Genomic DNA, 19,291 nt, shown 5'->3' on the forward strand with positions numbered 1-19,291 from the left:
ACACGAAGCCCTCATTGAGTCCAAGTGGATTTAATGTTCCCAAGGTATAAATCCATCTGGCTTCGATCTTTAATAGCTCATTATCCCAGTCCCCACGTCTTATTCCTGGAGAGAATTGATCTATCCCCATGAAGGTCATGGCTTTGAGGTCTCCAGGTTGGCACCTGTTGGCATGATTGGCCACTGGAGTATCTAGCTTATTCCGGATAGAGCCCACATGCTCGAGTATCCGTATTTTAAGTGGGCGGCGGGTTTTGCCCACGTACTTTTTCCCACATTTGCATGTTCCCATGTAAATTACTCCCACTGTATTGCAGTTGATAAATTTGCGTATATCGAAATGCTTTCTGTTGTTGTGATTGCTGAAGGTTTTAGAAACAGTCATATACTGACAGGCTTTGCACCTTTGGCAATGGTAATTGCCGTTTATACGGGGTGGTAGCCAAGTGGCCCTTGGTATTGCCACATTGAAATGGCTATGGACCAGATGGTCTCTCAGGTTTTTTGCACGTCTGCTGACCATTGCTGGAAAAGTTGGTATGGAATCGCATAAGTCTTCATCCGCCCTTAGTATGTGCCAGTGTTTCTGTAGGACTTCCCTAGCCACCTTCCATTGTTTGTTGAAGGTGCCTATGAATCTTACTGTTCTTTGTTCTGGCTGAGTTGTTTTATCCATAACCAGTTCTGATCTGGCTTTATGCTTTGCCCATTTATATGCTCTTTTAATTGTTGTTTGACTGTATCCCCTTTCGGTGAACCTTTCCTTCATGTCCCTCGCCTTTTCCTCGAAATCTTGATCCTTACTGCAGTTTCTTCTTAAGCGAAGAAACTGCCCCACTGGTATCCCCCTGATAAGGGATTTGGGGTGATGACTGCTGGCTAGGAGTATGCTGTTTGTGGCTGTCTTTTTACGATATATAGTCGTTTCAAGATTGCCAGTGTCATCCTTCGTAATCAGTAGGTCAAGGAAGCAAATTTGTTTAGGGCTGTATTCAAGAGTCAGGCGGAGGTTGAGGTCATTTTTGTTGAGAATTTCAATGAAGTCTTTCAACAAAGCCTCAGTTCCGCGCCACACTATCAGCACGTCGTCAATGAAACGCAACCACATTTCCACAAAGGTGGTTAGATATTCCAATTCCTCAGAAAAAACTATCTCTGATTCCCACCATCCCAGATACAGGTTCGCATACGTAGGGGCACATTTAGTGCCCATAGCCGTGCCCTGTATCTGGTGGTAAATGGTTTTGTTGAACCAGAAATAGTTTCTTTTAAGAACGAATTGTAGTAATTCCACTGTGAAGCTATTATGTTTATGGTGGTGTTGACTGCGTGTGCTGAGGAAGTGGTTGACTGCCTGTATTCCCTGATCATGCCTGATACTGGAATACAATCCCTCTACATCCAAAGTAACCAGAATACAGTCATGTGCCACCGATATGCCGTCCAGCTTAGTAAGAACATCTTTAGTGTCCTTAATAAATGACGGCAAGGTGGTGACAAAAGGCCTTAGAATCCTATCCACATAGGCACTAGCTTTCTCTGTAAGGTTTCCAATTCCAGAGACTATGGGTCTACCTGGGGGTGGTTGTTTGTTCTTATGTACCTTTGGAAGGCTATAGAATGTGGCGATTTTGGGTGTACGAACCAGTATATAATTGTATTCTTTCTCTGAGATGAGCTTCGAGGACAGTCCCCCATTTAGAATATTGAGCAATTCTTTAGTGAATCTCTGGGTGGGGTCTGTCTGGAGAATCTCATAACAGGTCCTATCCGACAGGATTCTGATGTTTTCTTTCTCAGTCTTCAGATCTCAAAATGACAAGGTTGCCACCCTTGTCTGATGGTTTGATCACAATGTCTTTAGCAGTGGCTAATTCTTCAAGGGCTAGAGTCTCATCTGCACTCATATTGTCAAGTTGTTTAGTCCTCGGTAGAGATTCAAGATCTTTGGTAACTAAATTTACAAAGGTATCAATATGGGCATATTGTTCCCCATAAGGCATAAATTTAGACTTTGGTCTGAGGTCAGTAAAAGGACCTTCGCCTGGAGTTCTGTCAGACTCTACCTGTAAGGATAAGAGATCCTCAATGGCTTCGGTTTCTCTTATGTCAGGTATTGGGGCCCCCTCCCGATTCGCCAGTCTCCTATCTCTTGATCTGTACATTTTGTGTAATTTGAGCTTTCGTGCAAATAGGTTCACGTCTTTAACCCACTCAAATGTGTTTAGATTATTGGACGGCGAAAAGGACAGGCCTCGTTTCAAGACTCGTATATGATTTTCATTGAGGATTTTATCAGTTAGGTTTATAATTTGGAGCTCATCCCTTCCTAATATCCCTGGTAACCTCTCCCTTTCTTGTTTCTGGGTTTGTTTCTGGATGTACTCATGTTTCCGCTTCTTAAAGCCCATACCTTTCCCTCTCCTGGTTTTTCTTTTTCCCTCTCTTTTTCTTTTGGTCGTGTTTCTACTGACGGTCTCTGCTCTAAAAAATAAACCTGGGGTAGGTAATGTGCAATTGAGGACCTGCGTCCTGGTGTAGTACTTTCTGAGGTTGTTGGTCTCTCCTCCTCACTTTCTGATATCTCCCACTCTGTTGAGGACTCCTGGATATTAGATTTGGGTTTGGTTTGTTTACGGCCTTTAGATGTAAATTTATATCTATAAATCTTCCCTGTTTGATAGTCTTCAGTGTCTCTCATAAATTTCTTGTGTTTTCGGTCCTTTAGGTCACTTGTAAATTTATCTATGTTGTTTTTTAGACGGCCTTCTAAATCAGTGAACTTGTCATTGGTTTTCCATACTTCTACTTTAGTCAGTAAAGTATCAAGTTCAGAGTTGGTCTGTTTCAGTTTGTCTTTTTGATAGGTGATCAATAGTTCCATTAACAAAATCGAGCACTGATTAAGTACTAACTCCCAGGATCTGGTAAAGTCTTCATCTACTATATCATACGCTGGTGCAATATTAGCCCTTAGACCTCTAGGTATAAATCCAGCCTTGAGATATTTCTCGAAGCTAAATATCTCCCACCAGGCTTTCCTCTGGGCTTTGTAGACTTTATCCAGTTCTCTAAAGAAGTCACTTATGTTCGGTGTAGATGAGGATTCTGGGGCTACATAGTCTGTTGAAAACATTCGTTCCGCCTCTGCCTGCCATTCATTAAAGTCAGTTGTGTTTGATAAGAAACCAGACATAGTGTGCTAGACAATGGATGGTATTGTCGCGTGCTGGGTGTAGTAATGGGTCAAGATACCCCAAATGAAATTGCTATACACAAAGAAAAACCCGCACAGCTGATGATAACCACAGTGAGGTGCTGACTGGATGGAGACTGATTGTATCATATGGGAGAAAAAAGAACCCAGTCTTCCAGCACTCAATCACAAACAAATGTAGAGTTGTAAATTTAAAATACTTTATTAATGCCAAGAATAAAAAAATGGGTGTTAAAACGTAATTAAACGGTGTATTGTAACAGCACGTGACTGTGTCCAAATGTTACCCACCTAGAGCTGGGTGGGTGGATGTAGTAATAAAACCCCTTATGGATATTCGGGATTTGGACTGCTATATGTTATAGCTTCCTAAAAGGTATAGGAAAGGAGCCTATAAAAACTCACCCAGAGGTTTTGTCAATGTAAGTGTATCCGGGTATGTAGTGCACACTCACAAGATACACTTATGGTGCAATAGTATTAGTATACTATGCAAGGTCAGACCGTATCCACCCCTATTGTGGGAATAAACTGCTCCCTGCGTGATATCTTAGTTGGCGCTAGATCTTTTGCGGATTCATATTACGCCCACATAATAAGGTAAAACACAGGCTTATAAGCAGGTATGAGGTGAGGTATATATTAGCGTTTATCAGGTATATTTACTGCAGAGTGTTGATTCACCATAGGTGGTAGTAATAATGCCGTGGTGTTTCTATTTGTACTATAAACCCTGAGGGCTCACCTATGGTAGTGTCAGTGAGGTATAGGTAATCTCAACTCAGTATAGAGGTCTGTGTGTATTTATAATAGCCTGTTGAAGCAACCTCCACTATATTTGTGGTTGCTGCAGCTGAGGTCAGCACTGGTTATAGGGCTAATAAATACACATAACAACTGACAGAATATATGAATCTCCTGAGCAGATGAACACACTGACAAAATGCAGCTAATACCAGCTAATGGGGTATGTGTGGGGTTAATGATGGGATGGAATCAGTGTTCACTCACCCCACCCCCCTTTTCCTGTATAGCAGCTATATACCAATTGTCAGTTTAAATAGGGGCCGGTCTAGCTATAAGTCGCATAGTCCCCTATATCAGCGCTGATCTTGGTTATATCAGCGCTGATATGTTCGAGGACATGCCTGTCTGTACGTGGGTTGAATAGACCCCTAAAGGTAAGAGGATCACGCTGTATGGTTACAGAGCGCGATCCCGGCTTAACATGCACGCCGGGGGGAGCCGTAAGTCACTCAACGCGGATCAATATCCATCTGCTGTTGAATTTCAAATGAACAGGCTTCCCGCGTGTGCAGGAGAGGATTGCCTGGGTAAGAGGATCGCGCTGTATGGTTACGAAGCGCGATCCCCACTGAACATGCACTTTGGGGGAAGCCACAAATCTTTTAACGCGGATCAATATCCCTCTGCTGTTAAATTTAAATGAACTGGCTTTCCGCGTGTGCAGGAGAAAAATGCCGACGCGCGCGTTTCACGTAGTGAACGCTTCTTCAGGGCACGTAGGGGGAGGTCCCTGCGTGTGGAGGCAAGTTTATATAGCCAACGTGAGAGTGCCTGTTCCTACACTTAACCCCTTCGTTACTGCTGATAGACAGATACAATATCCCATTGCCATAGATGCACTAATTGTGGTCTGCAGACTAGTAACTGCCTTATTGCCAGATTCAATATGCCCATTAGGTCGTTGCATAAGTGGCAAACTAATTACAACTTTTATAATGGGCTGAATGGCTATGGCTGCAATACTGGTAATATATGTGATGTATTACTGTTGTATTTACTCACAGGAGCTGGGGTGTTCGTGTTGTAAATTTTTATATTCATGGTGAGGAGTGATGGTTAGTCACTGATATTGAAGGTAAGTCTATGATTCTAGATCATACCAAGAGCAAATACACTGTATTCCATTGATGGAAATAAAATGAAATAAACTAAAAGTCCACTATGTCCTTGTTTTATTTGTACTCAATTCATTGTAAGAGTGTAGGTGTGTGATGGCGGCCGAATGGTTGTCAGTATACTGCAAATAGTGCAGGGGAAGGAACATGGGGGATGTTTTACGTTCAAATTAGTGGGTACGGTGTTGTAAGTGTAGTTCCTGGATTACAGGAAAGTTCGGGATTCATTTCTTAAAATGGAGGTGGTAACAGGGGATAAGGGATTTATATGAAGGGGCTGAACACGAAGCCCTCATTGAGTCCAAGTGGATTTAATGTTCCCAAGGTATAAATCCATCTGGCTTCGATCTTTAATAGCTCATTATCCCAGTCCCCACGTCTTATTCCTGGAGAGAATTGATCTATCCCCATGAAGGTCATGGCTTTGAGGTCTCCAGGTTGGCACCTGTTGGCATGATTGGCCACTGGAGTATCTAGCTTATTCCGGATAGAGCCCACATGCTCGAGTATCCGTATTTTAAGTGGGCGGCGGGTTTTGCCCACGTACTTTTTCCCACATTTGCATGTTCCCATGTAAATTACTCCCACTGTATTGCAGTTGATAAATTTGCGTATATCGAAATGCTTTCTGTTGTTGTGATTGCTGAAGGTTTTAGAAACAGTCATATACTGACAGGCTTTGCACCTTTGGCAATGGTAATTGCCGTTTATACGGGGTGGTAGCCAAGTGGCCCTTGGTATTGCCACATTGTAGTGGCTATGGACCAGATGTTTCTGTAGGACTTCCCTAGCCACCTTCCATTGTTTGTTGAAGGTGCCTATGAATCTTACTGTTCTTTGTTCTGGCTGAGTTGTTTTATCCATAACCAGTTCTGATCTGGCTTTATGCTTTGCCCATTTATATGCTCTTTTATATGCTCTTTTAATGGTTGTTTGACTGTATCCCCTTTCGGTGAACCTTTCCTTCATGTCCCTCGCCTTTTCCTCGAAATCTTGATCCTTACTGCAGTTTCTTCTTAAGCGAAGAAACTGCCCCACTGGTATCCCCCTGATAAGGGATTTGGGGTGATGACTGCTGGCTAGGAGTATGCTGTTTGTGGCTGTCTTTTTACGATATATAGTCGTTTCAAGATTGCCAGTGTCATCCTTCGTAATCAGTAGGTCAAGGAAGCAAATTTGTTTAGGGCTGTATTCAAGAGTCAGGCGGAGGTTGAGGTCATTTTTGTTGAGAATTTCAATGAAGTCTTTCAACAAAGCCTCAGTTCCGCGCCACACTATCAGCACGTCGTCAATGAAACGCAACCACATTTCCACAAAGGTGGTTAGATATTCCAATTCCTCAGAAAAAACTATCTCTGATTCCCACCATCCCAGATACAGGTTCGCATACGTAGGGGCACATTTAGTGCCCATAGCCGTGCCCTGTATCTGGTGGTAAATGGTTTTGTTGAACCAGAAATAGTTTCTTTTAAGAACGAATTGTAGTAATTCCACTGTGAAGCTATTATGTTTATGGTGGTGTTGACTGCGTGTGCTGAGGAAGTGGTTGACTGCCTGTATTCCCTGATCATGCCTGATACTGGAATACAATCCCTCTACATCCAAAGTAACCAGAATACAGTCATGTGCCACCGATATGCCGTCCAGCTTAGTAAGAACATCTTTAGTGTCCTTAATAAATGACGGCAAGGTGGTGACAAAAGGCCTTAGAATCCTATCCACATAGGCACTAGCTTTCTCTGTAAGGTTTCCAATTCCAGAGACTATGGGTCTACCTGGGGGTGGTTGTTTGTTCTTATGTACCTTTGGAAGGCTATAGAATGTGGCGATTTTGGGTGTACGAACCAGTATATAATTGTATTCTTTCTCTGAGATGATCTTCGAGGACAGTCCCCCATTTAGAATATTGAGCAATTCTTTAGTGAATCTCTGGGTGGGGTCTGTCTGGAGAATCTCATAACAGGTCCTATCCCACAGGATTCTGATGTTTTCTTTCTCATAGTCTTCAGATCTCAAAATGACAAGGTTGCCACCCTTGTCTGATGGTTTGATCACAATGTCTTTAGCAGTGGCTAATTCTTCAAGGGCTAGAGTCTCATCTGCACTCATATTGTCAAGTTGTTTAGTCCTCGGTAGAGATTCAAGATCTTTGGTAACTAAATTTACAAAGGTATCAATATGGGCATATTGTTCCCCATAAGGCATAAATTTAGACTTTGGTCTGAGGTCAGTAAAAGGACCTTCGCCTGGAGTTCTGTCAGACTCTACCTGTAAGGATACAAAGAAAAGACAGCGCAAAAAAACCATAGTGTAGTAAATTCAATTAATATTTATAAAGTGAAGGTGAGTATTGCACGTACATCAAAATAAAGGGTTAATAGCATGACATGTTTAGGGACATGTTACCACTCAGCAGGAACAGCCAGACACCAATGCAGAGATCTTTACACGTTCACCCTCTTTGCTGCCAGCATCCAGGGAGACTCTGTGTTGCTCTGTGGTGGCGAGTCGTGTTGAAGGAGCTCCAGGCAGTGGATCGGCAGAGATGATCTCAGCTCACTTCCGTATTACTCCACGCTGGCGTGTGACGTCATCCGGCGGCGTCTCTCAGCCTCTCGCGTCTCACACGTGTGGATCAGGAGAGATGGTCTCAACTTGCTTCCTTGTTACTCCACGCTGGCGTGTGACGTCATCCGGCGGCGTCTTACAGCCTGTCGCGTCTCGAACGTGTTAATTCTTTAGCGATATTCTTTCTAATGGTGGCAAATTGTCCCAAACAAGTCCCGCAGAGAACTAATGTTCAAAATAGTAGCCACAATGGGAATAGTAGGAACGCGCCCTCTCCTACGCGTTTCGTAGTGACGAAGTACGAAAGTACGAAACGCGTAGGAGAGGGCGCGTTCCTACTATTCCCATTGTGGCTACTATTTTGAACATTAGTTCTCTGCGGGACTTGTTTGGGACAATTTGCCACCATTAGAAAGAATATCGCTAAAGAATTAACACGTTCGAGACGCGACAGGCTGTAAGACGCCGCCGGATGACGTCACACGCCAGCGTGGAGTAACAAGGAAGCAAGTTGAGACCATCTCTCCTGATCCACACGTGTGAGACGCGAGAGGCTGAGAGACGCCGCCGGATGACGTCACACGCCAGCGTGGAGTAATACGGAAGTGAGCTGAGATCATCTCTGCCGATCCACTGCCTGGAGCTCCTTCAACACGACTCGCCACCACAGAGCAACACAGAGTCTCCCTGGATGCTGGCAGCAAAGAGGGTGAACGTGTAAAGATCTCTGCATTGGTGTCTGGCTGTTCCTGCTGAGTGGTAACATGTCCCTAAACATGTCATGCTATTAACCCTTTATTTTGATGTACGTGCAATACTCACCTTCACTTTATAAATATTAATTGAATTTACTACACTATGGTTTTTTTGCGCTGTCTTTTCTTTGTATCCTTACAGGTAGAGTCTGACAGAACTCCAGGCGAAGGTCCTTTTACTGACCTCAGACCAAAGTCTAAATTTATGCCTTATGGGGAACAATATGCCCATATTGATACCTTTGTAAATTTAGTTACCAAAGATCTTGAATCTCTACCGAGGACTAAACAACTTGACAATATGAGTGCAGATGAGACTCTAGCCCTTGAAGAATTAGCCACTGCTAAAGACATTGTGATCAAACCATCAGACAAGGGTGGCAACCTTGTCATTTTGAGATCTGAAGACTATGAGAAAGAAAACATCAGAATCCTGTGGGATAGGACCTGTTATGAGATTCTCCAGACAGACCCCACCCAGAGATTCACTAAAGAATTGCTCAATATTCTAAATGGGGGACTGTCCTCGAAGATCATCTCAGAGAAAGAATACAATTATATACTGGTTCGTACACCCAAAATCGCCACATTCTATAGCCTTCCAAAGGTACATAAGAACAAACAACCACCCCCAGGTAGACCCATAGTCTCTGGAATTGGAAACCTTACAGAGAAAGCTAGTGCCTATGTGGATAGGATTCTAAGGCCTTTTGTCACCACCTTGCCGTCATTTATTAAGGACACTAAAGATGTTCTTACTAAGCTGGACGGCATATCGGTGGCACATGACTGTATTCTGGTTACTTTGGATGTAGAGGGATTGTATTCCAGTATCAGGCATGATCAGGGAATACAGGCAGTCAACCACTTCCTCAGCACACGCAGTCAACACCACCATAAACATAATAGCTTCACAGTGGAATTACTACAATTCGTTCTTAAAAGAAACTATTTCTGGTTCAACAAAACCATTTACCACCAGATACAGGGCACGGCTATGGGCACTAAATGTGCCCCTACGTATGCGAACCTGTATCTGGGATGGTGGGAATCAGAGATAGTTTTTTCTGAGGAATTGGAATATCTAACCACCTTTGTGGAAATGTGGTTGCGTTTCATTGACGACGTGCTGATAGTGTGGCGCGGAACTGAGGCTTTGTTGAAAGACTTCATTGAAATTCTCAACAAAAATGACCTCAACCTCCGCCTGACTCTTGAATACAGCCCTAAACAAATTTGCTTCCTTGACCTACTGATTACGAAGGATGACACTGGCAATCTTGAAACGACTATATATCGTAAAAAGACAGCCACAAACAGCATACTCCTAGCCAGCAGTCATCACCCCAAATCCCTTATCAGGGGGATACCAGTGGGGCAGTTTCTTCGCTTAAGAAGAAACTGCAGTAAGGATCAAGATTTCGAGGAAAAGGCGAGGGACATGAAGGAAAGGTTCACCGAAAGGGGATACAGTCAAACAACAATTAAAAGAGCATATAAATGGGCAAAGCATAAAGCCAGATCAGAACTGGTTATGGATAAAACAACTCAGCCAGAACAAAGAACAGTAAGATTCATAGGCACCTTCAACAAACAATGGAAGGTGGCTAGGGAAGTCCTACAGAAACACTGGCACATACTAAGGGCGGATGAAGACTTATGCGATTCCATACCAACTTTTCCAGCAATGGTCAGCAGACGTGCAAAAAACCTGAGAGACCATCTGGTCCATAGCCACTACAATGTGGCAATACCAAGGGCCACTTGGCTACCACCCCGTATAAACGGCAATTACCATTGCCAAAGGTGCAAAGCCTGTCAGTATATGACTGTTTCTAAAACCTTCAGCAATCACAACAACAGAAAGCATTTCGATATACGCAAATTTATCAACTGCAATACAGTGGGAGTAATTTACATGGGAACATGCAAATGTGGGAAAAAGTACGTGGGCAAAACCCGCCGCCCACTTAAAATACGGATACTCGAGCATGTGGGCTCTATCCGGAATAAGCTAGATACTCCAGTGGCCAATCATGCCAACAGGTGCCAACCTGGAGACCTCAAAGCCATGACCTTCATGGGGATAGATCAATTCTCTCCAGGAATAAGACGTGGGGACTGGGATAATGAGCTATTAAAGATCGAAGCCAGATGGATTTATACCTTGGGAACATTAAATCCACTTGGACTCAATGAGGGCTTCGTGTTCAGCCCCTTCATATAAATCCCTTATCCCCTGTTACCACCTCCATTTTAAGAAATGAATCCCGAACTTTCCTGTAATCCAGGAACTACACTTACAACACCGTACCCACTAATTTGAACGTAAAACATCCCCCATGTTCCTTCCCCTGCACTATTTGCAGTATACTGACAACCATTCGGCCGCCATCACACACCTACACTCTGACAATGAATTGAGTACAAATAAAACAAGGACATAGTGGACTTTTAGTTTATTTCATTTTATTTCCATCAATGGAATACAGTGTATTTGCTCTTGGTATGATCTAGAATCATAGACTTACCTTCAATATCAGTGACTAACCATCACTCCTCACCATGAATATAAAAATTTACAACACGAACACCCCAGCTCCTGTGAGTAAATACAACAGTAATACATCACATATATTACCAGTATTGCAGCCATAGCCATTCAGCCCATTATAAAAGTTGTAATTAGTTTGCCACTTATGCAACGACCTAATGGGCATATTGAATCTGGCAATAAGGCAGTTACTAGTCTGCAGACCACAATTAGTGCATCTATGGCAATGGGATATTGTATCTGTCTATCAGCAGTAACGAAGGGGTTAAGTGTAGGAACAGGCACTCTCACGTTGGCTATATAAACTTGCCTCCACACGCAGGGACCTCCCCCTACGTGCCCTGAAGAAGCGTTCACTACGTGAAACGCGCGCGTCGGCATTTTTCTCCTGCACACGCGGAAAGCCAGTTCATTTAAATTTAACAGCAGAGGGATATTGATCCGCGTTAAAAGATTTGTGGCTTCCCCCAAAGTGCATGTTCAGTGGGGATCGCGCTTCGTAACCATACAGCGCGATCCTCTTACCCAGGCAATCCTCTCCTGCACACGCGGGAAGCCTGTTCATTTGAAATTCAACAGCAGATGGATATTGATCCGCGTTGAGTGACTTACGGCTCCCCCCGGCGTGCATGTTAAGCCGGGATCGCGCTCTGTAACCATACAGCGTGATCCTCTTACCTTTAGGGGTCTATTCAACCCACCTACAGACAGGCATGTCCTCGAACATATCAGCGCTGATATAACCAAGATCAGCGCTGATATAGGGGACTATGCGACTTATAGCTAGACCGGCCCCTATTTAAACTGACAATTGGTATATAGCTGCTATACAGGAAAAGGGGGGTGGGGTGAGTGAACACTGATTCCATCCCATCATTAACCCCACACATACCCCATTAGCTGGTATTAGCTGCATTTTGTCAGTGTGTTCATCTGCTCAGGAGATTCATATATTCTGTCAGTTGTTATGTGTATTTATTAGCCCTATAACCAGTGCTGACCTGAGCTGCAGCAACCACAAATATAGTGGAGGTTGCTTCAACAGGCTATTATAAATACACACAGACCTCTATACTGAGTTGAGATTACCTATACCTCACTGACACTACCATAGGTGAGCCCTCAGGGTTTATAGTACAAATAGAAACACCACGGCATTATTACTACCACCTATGGTGAATCAACACTCTGCAGTAAATATACCTGATAAACGCTAATATATACCTCACCTCATACCTGCTTATAAGCCTGTGTTTTACCTTATTATGTGGGCGTAATATGAATCCGCAAAAGATCTAGCGCCAACTAAGATATCACGCAGGGAGCAGTTTATTCCCACAATAGGGGTGGATACGGTCTGACCTTGCATAGTATACTAATACTATTGCACCATAAGTGTATCTTGTGAGTGTGCACTACATACCCGGATACACTTACATTGACAAAACCTCTGGGTGAGTTTTTATAGGCTCCTTTCCTATACCTTTTAGGAAGCTATAACATATAGCAGTCCAAATCCCGAATATCCATAAGGGGTTTTATTACTACATCCACCCACCCAGCTCTAGGTGGGTAACATTTGGACACAGTCACGTGCTGTTACAATACACCGTTTAATTACGTTTTAACACCCATTTTTTTATTCTTGGCATTAATAAAGTATTTTAAATTTACAACTCTACATTTGTTTGTGATTGAGTGCTGGAAGACTGGGTTCTTTTTTCTCCCATATGATACAATCAGTCTCCATCCAGTCAGCACCTCACTGTGGTTATCATCAGCTGTGCGGGTTTTTCTTTGTGTATAGCAATTTCATTTGGGGTATCTTGACCCATTACTACACCCAGCACGCGACAATACCATCCATTGTCTAGCACACTATGTCTGGTTTCTTATCAAACACAACTGACTTTAATGAATGGCAGGCAGAGGCGGAACGAATGTTTTCAACAGACTATGTAGCCCCAGAATCCTCATCTACACCGAACATAAGTGACTTCTTTAGAGAACTGGATAAAGTCTACAAAGCCCAGAGGAAAGCCTGGTGGGAGATATTTAGCTTCGAGAAATATCTCAAGGCTGGATTTATACCTAGAGGTCTAAGGGCTAATATTGCACCAGCGTATGATATAGTAGATGAAGACTTTACCAGATCCTGGGAGTTAGTACTTAATCAGTGCTCGATTTTGTTAATGGAACTATTGATCACCTATCAAAAAGACAAACTGAAACAGACCAACTCTGAACTTGATACTTTACTGACTAAAGTAGAAGTATGGAAAACCAATGACAAGTTCACTGATTTAGAAGGCCGTCTAAAAAACAACATAGATAAATTTACAAGTGACCTAAAGGACCGAAAACACAAGAAATTTATGAGAGACACTGAAGACTATCAAACAGGGAAGATTTATAGATATAAATTTACATCTAAAGGCCGTAAACAAACCAAACCCAAATCTAATATCCAGGAGTCCTCAACAGAGTGGGAGATATCAGAAAGTGAGGAGGAGAGACCAACAACCTCAGAAAGTACTACACCAGGACGCAGGTCCTCAATTGCACATTACCTACCCCAGGTTTCTTTTTTAGAGCAGAGACAGTCAGTAGAAACACGACCAAAAGAAAAAGAGAGGGAAAAAGAAAAACCAGGAGAGGGAAAGGTATGGGCTTTAAGAAGCGGAAACATGAGTACATCCAGAAACAAACCCAGAAACAAGAAAGGGAGAGGTTACCAGGGATATTAGGAAGGGATGAGCTCCAAATTATAAACCTAACTGATAAAATCCTCAATGAAAATCATATACGAGTCTTGAAACGAGGCCTGTCCTTTTCGCCGTCCAATAATCTAAACACATTTGAGTGGGTTAAAGACGTGAACCTATTTGCACGAAAGCTCAAATTACACAAAATGTACAGATCAAGAGATAGGAGACTGGCGAATCGGGAGGGGGCCCCAATACCTGACATAAGAGAAACCGAAGCCATTGAGGATCTCTTATCCTTACAGGTAGAGTCTGACAGAACTCCAGGCGAAGGTCCTTTTACTGACCTCAGACCAAAGTCTAAATTTATGCCTTATGGGGAACAATATGCCCATATTGATACCTTTGTAAATTTAGTTACCAAAGATCTTGAATCTCTACCGAGGACTAAACAACTTGACAATATGAGTGCAGATGAGACTCTAGCCCTTGAAGAATTAGCCACTGCTAAAGACATTGTGATCAAACCATCAGACAAGGGTGGCAACCTTGTCATTTTGAGATCTGAAGACTATGAGAAAGAAAACATCAGAATCCTGTCGGATAGGACCTGTTATGAGATTCTCCAGACAGACCCCACCCAGAGATTCACTAAAGAATTGCTCAATATTCTAAATGGGGGACTGTCCTCGAAGCTCATCTCAGAGAAAGAATACAATTATATACTGGTTCGTACACCCAAAATCGCCACATTCTATAGCCTTCCAAAGGTACATAAGAACAAACAACCACCCCCAGGTAGACCCATAGTCTCTGGAATTGGAAACCTTACAGAGAAAGCTAGTGCCTATGTGGATAGGATTCTAAGGCCTTTTGTCACCACCTTGCCGTCATTTATTAAGGACACTAAAGATGTTCTTACTAAGCTGGACGGCATATCGGTGGCACATGACTGTATTCTGGTTACTTTGGATGTAGAGGGATTGTATTCCAGTATCAGGCATGATCAGGGAATACAGGCAGTCAACCACTTCCTCAGCACACGCAGTCAACACCACCATAAACATAATAGCTTCACAGTGGAATTACTACAATTCGTTCTTAAAAGAAACTATTTCTGGTTCAACAAAACCATTTACCACCAGATACAGGGCACGGCTATGGGCACTAAATGTGCCCCTACGTATGCGAACCTGTATCTGGGATGGTGGGAATCAGAGATAGTTTTTTCTGAGGAATTGGAATATCTAACCACCTTTGTGGAAATGTGGTTGCGTTTCATTGACGACGTGCTGATAGTGTGGCGCGGAACTGAGGCTTTGTTGAAAGACTTCATTGAAATTCTCAACAAAAATGACCTCAACCTCCGCCTGACTCTTGAATACAGCCCTAAACAAATTTGCTTCCTTGACCTACTGATTACGAAGGATGACACTGGCAATCTTGAAACGACTATATATCGTAAAAAGACAGCCACAAACAGCATACTCCTAGCCAGCAGTCATCACCCCAAATCCCTTATCAGGGGGATACCAGTGGGGCAGTTTCTTCGCTTAAGAAGAAACTGCAGTAAGGATCAAGATTTCGAGGAAAAGGCGAGGGACATGAAGGAAAGGTTCACCGAAAGGGGATACAGTCAAACAACCATTAAAAGAGCATATAAAAGAGCATATAAATGGGCAAAGCATAAAGCCAGATCAGAACTGGTTATGGATAAAACAACTCAGCCAGAACAAAGAACAGTAAGATTCATAGGCACCTTCAACAAACAATGGAAGGTGGCTAGGGAAGTCCTACAGAAACATCTGGTCCATAGCCACTACAATGTGGCAATACCAAGGGCCACTTGGCTACCACCCCGTATAAACGGCAATTACCATTGCCAAAGGTGCAAAGCCTGTCAGTATATGACTGTTTCTAAAACCTTCAGCAATCACAACAACAGAAAGCATTTCGATATACGCAAATTTATCAACTGCAATACAGTGGGAGTAATTTACATGGGAACATGCAAATGTGGGAAAAAGTACGTGGGCAAAACCCGCCGCCCACTTAAAATACGGATACTCGAGCATGTGGGCTCTATCCGGAATAAGCTAGATACTCCAGTGGCCAATCATGCCAACAGGTGCCAACCTGGAGACCTCAAAGCCATGACCTTCATGGGGATAGATCAATTCTCTCCAGGAATAAGACGTGGGGACTGGGATAATGAGCTATTAAAGATCGAAGCCAGATGGATTTATACCTTGGGAACATTAAATCCACTTGGACTCAATGAGGGCTTCGTGTTCAGCCCCTTCATATAAATCCCTTATCCCCTGTTACCACCTCCATTTTAAGAAATGAATCCCGAACTTTCCTGTAATCCAGGAACTACACTTACAACACCGTACCCACTAATTTGAACGTAAAACATCCCCCATGTTCCTTCCCCTGCACTATTTGCAGTATACTGACAACCATTCGGCCGCCATCACACACCTACACTCTGACAATGAATTGAGTACAAATAAAACAAGGACATAGTGGACTTTTAGTTTATTTCATTTTATTTCCATCAATGGAATACAGTGTATTTGCTCTTGGTATGATCTAGAATCATAGACTTACCTTCAATATCAGTGACTAACCATCACTCCTCACCATGAATATAAAAATTTACAACACGAACACCCCAGCTCCTGTGAGTAAATACAACAGTAATACATCACATATATTACCAGTATTGCAGCCATAGCCATTCAGCCCATTATAAAAGTTGTAATTAGTTTGCCACTTATGCAACGACCTAATGGGCATATTGAATCTGGCAATAAGGCAGTTACTAGTCTGCAGACCACAATTAGTGCATCTATGGCAATGGGATATTGTATCTGTCTATCAGCAGTAACGAAGGGGTTAAGTGTAGGAACAGGCACTCTCACGTTGGCTATATAAACTTGCCTCCACACGCAGGGACCTCCCCCTACGTGCCCTGAAGAAGCGTTCACTACGTGAAACGCGCGCGTCGGCATTTTTCTCCTGCACACGCGGGAAGCCAGTTCATTTAAATTTAACAGCAGAGGGATATTGATCCGCGTTAAAAGATTTGTGGCTTCCCCCAAAGTGCATGTTCAGTGGGGATCGCGCTTCGTAACCATACAGCGCGATCCTCTTACCCAGGCAATCCTCTCCTGCACACGCGGGAAGCCTGTTCATTTGAAATTCAACAGCAGATGGATATTGATCCGCGTTGAGTGACTTACGGCTCCCCCCGGCGTGCATGTGAAGCCGGGATCGCGCTCTGTAACCATACAGCGTGATCCTCTTACCTTTAGGGGTCTATTCAACCCACCTACAGACAGGCATGTCCTCGAACATATCAGCGCTGATATAACCAAGATCAGCGCTGATATAGGGGACTATGCGACTTATAGCTAGACCGGCCCCTATTTAAACTGACAATTGGTATATAGCTGCTCTACAGGAAAAGGGGGGTGGGGTGAGTGAACACTTATTCCATCCCATCATTAACCCCACACATACCCCATTAGCTGGTATTAGCTGCATTTTGTCAGTGTGTTCATCTGCTCAGGAGATTCATATATTCTGTCAGTTGTTATGTGTATTTATTAGCCCTATAACCAGTGCTGACCTCAGCTGCAGCAACCACAAATATAGTGGAGGTTGCTTCAACAGGCTATTATAAATACACACAGACCTCTATACTGAGTTGAGATTACCTATACCTCACTGACACTACCATAGGTGAGCCCTCAGGGTTTATAGTACAAATAGAAACACCACGGCATTATTACTACCACCTATGGTGAATCAACACTCTGCAGTAAATATACCTGATAAACGCTAATATATACCTCACCTCATACCTGCTTATAAGCCTGTGTTTTACCTTATTATGTGGGCGTAATATGAATCCGCAAAAGATCTAGCGCCAACTAAGATATCACGCAGGGAGCAGTTTATTCCCACAATAGGGGTGGATACGGTCTGACCTTGCATAGTATACTAATACTATTGCACCATAAGTGTATCTTGTGAGTGTGCACTACATACCCGGATACACTTACATTGACAAAACCTCTGGGTGAGTTTTTATAGGCTCCTTTCCTATACCTTTTAGGAAGCTATAACATATAGCAGTCCAAATCCCGAATATCCATAAGGGGTTTTATTACTACATCCACCCACCCAGCTCTAGGTGGGTAACATTTGGACACAGTCACGTGCTGTTACAATACACCGTTTAATTACGTTTTAACACCCATTTTTTTATTCTTGGCATTAATAAAGTATTTTAAATTTACAACTCTACATTTGTTTGTGATTGAGTGCTGGAAGACTGGGTTCTTTTTTCTCCCATATGATATGATAACAAATAAGCCTCTAAGTCAGGGGAGGGTATTGCTTAGGGAGAGAGGTACAGAGAGGAAAACTCTCTTTAAGAAGAGATCTCTCTGCAAGGGGAAAAAACAGCAGCTTTTAAAAACCTGCTGCAGTTTTAAATCTTTTTCCCCTTATTAGTTACTCTCTCTCTCTGTTGTAATAAGCAATCACCACAATTTTACAAGTCTTTATAGAAAAGACACAGAGCTCTCAATTGCAAGTGAGAAAGGAATCATGCTTAAGAAAAACAAAAGAGTGAAATTGGAAGTTTAAACAACCAGTAAAAACCTCCAGTAGTGAGGGAGGAGAGAGGGGGTGAGACTGCAGTTTTCCAGCCAGCTAAACTGCAGCTATGCTGGGTTAAAACACTGCAGCCCCTGGGTGAAAACCAAAAACGGTTTTTAATCCTGAAAATGCACCCAAAACCCTCTATAAACTCCCAGTATGCTCACAGTATACTCCCCCACAGATCCACAACAAAAAAAATAACAAATAAAGAAAGAATAAAGCCTATTCCTTACCAAATGCCTGGGAGTTCTGCACATACGCTTCTGAATGGAAGGAGAAGCAGGATGCAGCCAGGAAAAAGCACTCTGTACCAGAGTTGTCACAGCCAAACTGCAAGCAGGCAAGTTCCCCTGAGTGGAAGATGCTATGGAGTGAGCCCTTAACCATTTAAATGTGGGAGGGGGTGAGCTTAAATTAAGTAGGAGGTTGCCAACCTCCAATCAGCCAGGACTAGCTGAAACACAATTGTGAAATATACTGGACACCTAACAAGCTCCTATTGAACCCCCAAAATAACCACAACATATATATAAGCATATGAGTGTCACAGAGGAGTGCTACTGAGCATGGCAATATATATTTAAAACCAGAGACAGAACATAAAACACAGACAAAGCTCAGTTTTAGCACATCTAGTGAAACTCATACACGGTACAGTGCCTAAATATATATGTATAAATATCTATTAAGTAAAATGGTCTTTTAGTTTGACATTTTTGGCCAAAATTGTTGTAAGCCCCTGAGCCAACTTCACGGCAGACCACAATTCAGGGGTCCCTAACGCTAATATAAATTCTTAATAACCTGTGTAATAACAGGAAGAATAATTTATAGTAAATCTGTCAATATTAGTTGCAAAGTTCTAAGTCTGATTGAAGCCTTTATTAACCTGT

This window comes from Ascaphus truei, chromosome 4 (genome assembly GCF_040206685.1).
Source record: "Ascaphus truei isolate aAscTru1 chromosome 4, aAscTru1.hap1, whole genome shotgun sequence".
NCBI classification, from domain to species: Eukaryota; Metazoa; Chordata; class Amphibia; order Anura; family Ascaphidae; genus Ascaphus; species Ascaphus truei.